At 31.2% G+C, this 6,511-nt stretch overlaps 1 long non-coding RNA gene across 1 annotated transcript; it reads left to right on the top strand.

The window, feature by feature from the left end:
• The first annotated feature begins 1,610 nt into the window (after positions 1-1,610).
• LOC130985996 (uncharacterized) lies at positions 1,611-5,228 on the top strand. The gene is made up of 3 exons (XR_009089133.1): positions 1,611-2,322; positions 4,425-4,484; positions 4,991-5,228. It is a non-coding gene; the product is annotated as an uncharacterized LOC130985996 (long non-coding RNA).
• The last annotated feature ends 1,283 nt before the right edge of the window (positions 5,229-6,511 follow it).

The raw sequence follows: 6,511 nt of genomic DNA, 5'->3' as shown, positions 1-6,511 counted from the left end.
CGTGAAAGTCGGAATTAATTCGCGACTTAATACCTTAACTCATATAATGCGAAATAATAAAATTATTATGCATATGATCTCAAATTATAATTCTAGCAATTTGATTTAAATAACACGATTTATAAAATCGGTTATAAATCTAAATTTTCTAATAATATTGATTAAATCAATAAACTGGTAAAACAAAGTCTCAAACGTATAGTTAAACCAATAAATTTAATTATTGGTTTCATTCATGACTGAATATTAAATCGCAGCTCTGTATCTCTTATACAGACTTTTGCTGAAATAATATTATCTGAACAAAATAATCACCATAAATAATTAAAAGAATTTTATAACTAATGCACATATTTAATCTAATATGTATTTAAAAGAGCGGGGCATCACACATTATTACGTCATTATTTTAATATATAAACTCACATTATTCATTAAATATAATTATAGCCAAAGTAATATTAGATAAATTGAATTAATTTTTAATATGAATATAACTATTTATTTGGCAAACTGAAAGTTAATTGACGAAATTAAATTGGCATTGCAAATATATAAAAGATGAGATACCACATACAAATATTATATAGGTTGTAGTCAATATGAACTTGCGAATAAATAGGTACCAATGTCATAAGACATGTGGAGTATCTTAATATATACTTTTCTACAAAGATTCTACATTTTCTAAAATGTAATAAAAAAAAGTGTCATAAAAATCAATATGAAATTCAAATTGCATAATTTTATTTTTATAAATATCTTTTTATATAGATTTTACACTTTTTAAAATATCATAACGCTAAATATTGAATTATAGAATTAATAAAAATATAAATAATGTAAGAAAAATCAAATTTATTAATTCATTATTTTAATATGTGGACTCACATTATTGACTAAATTTTATTATTGGTCAAAATAATGCTAGATAAATTAAATTATTTTTAATAAAAAAATATAACTACCTATTTGGTCAACTAAAAGTTAATTGACCAAATTAAATTGATGGGGAAAATATATACATAATGAAATACTACACAAGTATTTATATAGTATGTGATCAAGATGGAGTTTGATTAAAAATCAATGTGGGATAACTTGTGAAAAAAAAATGAGAATAAAGATAATAGATAATTTTTGAATTGGTGATATTCTAGATATGCCACATAGTAAACCATTTTCCTATTATAAAGAAGATTCTCACATTAATATTATATTAAACTTTATCATGGAAAAATTTGAATTACTACAAAATATAAATTTTTATATCCACCAAGTTAATTAAAATTGTATGTTTGGTATATAACTATGACTTTCATTATAATACATCCATAACATAAAATATGAGAAAATAAATTAAATTGTTGCAAGATATGAAATGACACATTTAAAATATAACATAGTAAGAAAATAATTGCAAAAATAGTAATAATGAAAATACATCATAATTAAATTATAATTTTTTTATTTAAACTTATAAAAAATTTAGATCCCATGTCAAACTTTGAGTAGACCTAATCATTTAGATAACGTAATCAAAAGAACAATAAGATTAAACTTCCATTTCATAAGAGAATATATAAAGGATGAGTGTAGTGACCCGCTCTTTTATATATTTTAAATCTAGTAATGAGTGTTTATTTTTGTTCATCAGTGAATGAAAACGGTTTTTATCCTAATATGAATTCAGCTTATGATCCTGAATTTATATTGTTAAAGCAGTCAATGATATTATTTCAGAGTTATAACTGACTTAGCAAAGTCACGTTATTTATTTAAGCAAGATGAAATTAGATTTTATCTTTATTCAAGTCGTGATTTATTTCTGACTCGTGAGTTAATTAAATCTGCGGATTTAATTTAAATATTAGAACAACAAACGAATTAAATCTACGGATTTAATTTAGATTCATTTTATAATTTATTGATTTAAGCGAGAAATCACATGTCGAAATACGAGATTTATTTAAATAAACAGTATCAAGCAGATACGAGCACGCGATCCATCTTACAGTTACAGAATCACCGAGACAGAGAAAATACATCAATAATTCTCCTCTACATTTTTTTTTCCTTTCTTTTTCTTCTCTTTTTCTTTCCATTAATTTTGTTCCCCACTTCATTTTACCACTAAATCTACTTTTTGACTTTCACTACCATTTTCCCCACCACTTTCACCACCATTTTCTCCACTACTCAATTATGCAACAACACATATTGTTCCAGCCATCAAGTCTTTTCTTCCCTCACCAAAACGTGCAGAAGAAGTTGAGAAAGGGAGAGAGAGTTTCCTCCAACTCCAAATTGTAACTTGAAGAGGTATATACTAAGCTTCTTTATTTCGAATTCAGTTGTATATCATCCAAACGGTTCCCAAAAATTCTCAAATTAATTGTGTATCATCTTTCATTTGTTTTCTATATTTTGGTAAAATTTCAGAATATTTAGAGCTCGCATGATTTATTTATGAATTTGTAAACATCACTGCCCATCTGGAATACATTTTTGGTAAACAATCTTTGGGAGATCATAAGTAAAGTTTCAATCGGTGAAAACCTTTGAAACTTGAATATGTCACTCTAGACTCCCGTATCTTTCTTTTGACATTGGCCTCACCATTTTTGAGTAAGGGAAACAACCGGTATAAATTCTTGAAATCTAGTTCTTATTCCATGTACCATCCAGTAGATTTTACAAACTTACGACTTTGAGGTGGCAAAGGCCGACTTAAATCTTTGATTCTCAAGCCTATCTTTCTACTGAATATTCACTGACATGTTGGGAACTTACTTGTTCAGTTTTAGAATTTTTGGTGAAGCCTAAAGTGGTTTTTCCGATTTATGTTCTGAATCTGCCAAACTTGAACTCTTTTTGTGCACTGAACTTTAGATAGTCATATCTTCTAAACCATGAAGGTTCTTAGAGTAAATCCAACTGGAGAGTGTTATGATCTCTCCCTAGTTTCCAGATTGACCTTTGGGGTTCCCAGTGGAGTTTTGTAAAGGGAGATATGATTTTTTAAAGAAAGCCACTGACTTGGTTGTAATCTGGAAATATGAAATTTACAGATTTTCGCTTGTTAAATACCCATCTTTGAGAGGGCATATCTTGCTCGTTTGAATTGTTTTTCATTCGATTCAAATTGGAGAATGATCCTTGAAATGTCTAGTTTCCAGAATGTCTTTTGGAGCCTCATTTGGAGATCCGAGGCAGATTTGGTGTCTGTTGTAAAACAACCCCTTAAGAGCTCAAGTTGTTGAATTATTTTCTATGTATCAAAGTTTATTTTAAAGGATGTTTCGTGAAAGATTTAGTATATGTGCGTAACAAGTTTGGGACTATTTATTTTAAATGAGGTCCGTTCTTTATTTAAATTATGATGGACTTTTAATGAATATTTTTGGGATTAAACTCTTATTTCTTGATTTATATAAATTATTTTTTTAAGGACTTATAAATATGAATTTCGTAGGCCTACTGACCTACTGTGATCGACGGTTTATCGATGTCTAACAGCTTTGAAAATTTTATAAAAAGTCCCTACATGAGTCTTGAGTACCCTGGTAAAATTTCAAGCCATTCCAACTTCGTATGATACTTCTTTAAAATGCAAAACCTAAACTGCACATTACTACCGAGAATTTCAGAGAACAGAGAAAGAGTCATTTATTTCAGTAGCTTCCTGGGTGATCTAGCTTTCCAAATTTTTATGGTATTAACCTTATTGTGTTATTTAGATATCCACCAAAGTTGAGCCCAGTTTGACAGCGTTTACTATTTGTCAAAAATACAAGTTTTCGATTGTTCAAAACTGCCGAACATGGTAGATCGTGGTAAAAACGTCATATCTCTCAAACCACTTGGAGTTTTCGACTCTATTTTTTTTTTATATGAAACTAGACTCGAAGATCTTTCTTTCGGTATGAGTCTCGAGTCCAGGAGATGTCGGAGTCAGAACAGATTAAATTTTGAAGTTGAGTCAGTGTAAAAACAGAGCATGTTTTGATGATGTTTGATTGTGATTCTTATGTGCCTTATGTTGAGCCTTTTTATTTTATTTTATTTTATTTTTATTTTATAACATTACTTGTTCTTATTTATTAAGCCCGATTAATTATGAGATTATAAAGCGAATAAGTTGAAGTATTTATTTTCTATTGACTACGAGGAACGGGGTTTATTTAATTAACGGATTAGAACACCCGAAGAGAACGGATTGATTATGATAATCTATCCGACCTCATGTGACGAGCCTTATTTAAATTATTTTATTCCGACAATTAGGATTTATAATAGAATCTCCCAGATTATTATCTCAGAATAATAATTATCGGAATACGAGTCATGCATAGTTAATTACGCATTCTCATTAATTGAGGATTTTATTCGAGTAGTATCTTATTTATATTCTCATAATAAAGGTCAAGCACGAGATTAATAATCAGTCAAGGAGCTACTGTACCACAGAAAGTTTCTAACAGGTGGGCATTACTTTCATATATATATCAAATGAGTTTAAATGTTACCTTCAAGCAAGTTATTTCATGACTAAATTAATTGAAGTTATTTCAAATATTGTCTTGCCATAAAATATTTAAATTTCAGTATGATATCTATCTGATGTGGCTTTTATCATGTAATCGAATTCGGGTCTTGAGCAGTTGATAGCTATCCTGCCAGGGCTAGTGTACACCAGTGACCGTGAGTCATCTAGCGGGTTGGCCGGTCAAGTGACCGTGAGAGGTGGCCACCTCTCCGGCACAAAGTTCCAGATATGATAGATTACAAGAGAACTTAGACTGCAGTCGAACTTTAAGAATCACAAATGAATTTAGTAAGCTTGGGCCTTTTTAGCGAAAAACTCCCTTGCTGTACTGTTATGATGGCATGACAATTTACAGTTTTGAAGCATGTATTTTATACTTAGGCATACGTGCCCACTGAGTACTTTTGTACTCAAGCCCTGCATATATTTCTAAATGTGCAGGTTGAGCAGCTGCCGTTGTTGATGAAGTGACGAGCGGGATTCTTTTGTCTTATTATGTATTAAAGAACTCTAGGGTTACATGTCTTCATACATGTAATCAGAATCATATTCCGCTGCGTACTCAGAAGTTTTATGTTTATTTGGCTATGTCAGAGATATCTGAACTTACTAGTTATTTGAGTCTATACGACTAAACTTCTGTTATATTATAAATATCCCTTTTGTTAAATGATGAAATGTGATCCTTCCTTGTTTATTTATCCCCTTTCTACCCCGCTTCTAATATCCCTCCATTAGTCACGGTTTCCCCGGTTTAATTATCCTTAATTAGGTTCGGTCGTGACAGAGTGGTATCAGAGCAGTTTATTTGCTCTGAACCCTAGAGTTAACAAATTTTTCTAGTATGATCACTAGTATGAAAGAGTCAGTCGACAAAAGCTCAGCACTTCATCACATCGTCATGCTCAGCAAGAAAGAAGGTGGTAATGATTTTAAAACATTGAGAAGTTCACGTTTTATATGAATGTACTGATGCTTACATTCAAGTTTATGCATTATTGATTGATTAGATATCTCAATGAACTTAGATGCGTTAAGAATGCATGATCACTGTTACGAGAAGAACAATAAAAGCTAGAAACTCAGTTATATTTCACTATAGCCATGGTGAAAAGCTAAGAAAGAGGAAGAGAATCCAATGAAAGCAGTGTAAGCAGAGTGCCACGCACGAATCACTGAAGCAGACATAGTTCTTCATTCAGGTTGTTCACTCGAGACGGAGCACCTAATCGACTATTGCCTTCGATGATAGTTTAAGTACAATATTGCTTATAAGTGATGAGTGCGACTGATGTAATCAGTTAGCTAATCCCTAATAAGCTGAGACTCGCTTCTAGCCTCGATTATCACTAGCTATGGCTTGAGGATAACCTTCATGATTCATGTATGAACTTCAGAGTTAGACTTACGAGGGGTCAAAATGCTTTGTATATGATGTTATAATATTACGATTAAAGCTATCAGCTTATAGCTTCAGATATTCGGAACCATTCTACTTACAGTACCTATCGCAATAGATAAGGACATGACTGAGAATCCCTATTGATTACGATCACCTACTACGAATTGGAAAGACGAGATGTGATATGGGTACTAGCAGTTACCAACCATTATGATTGATCATAAAAGTTTACGCAAGTGTGTAAGACGAGAGAAGTTCTCGAAGATGGTTTAGAGTTTAATAATAGCTAGAAGCGCCGACAGTGGATCAATGCTGAAACAAATGAATTAAGATTCTAATGAGACCCTAAGGATATACTCAAGATAAGTATATATACCTTAACCTATCGAGGACATCGCCTCAGTTAGAACGTCTTGGATTATGCATTTAGTCTGGTAGCCGCAATGAGAGCATTGACTAAGGTTACTCCATGACTTAGCATTACACATGGAGACATATCCTATAAAGGTGCTCAGATGAGCAAAAGCTATTTCCTTATTGAATGTGTGATGATTTAGAAG

Source organism: Salvia miltiorrhiza, chromosome 5, assembly GCF_028751815.1.
Source record: "Salvia miltiorrhiza cultivar Shanhuang (shh) chromosome 5, IMPLAD_Smil_shh, whole genome shotgun sequence".
Lineage (NCBI taxonomy): Eukaryota > Viridiplantae > Streptophyta > Magnoliopsida > Lamiales > Lamiaceae > Salvia > Salvia miltiorrhiza.
This window is presented reverse-complemented; position numbering and strand designations above follow the sequence as displayed.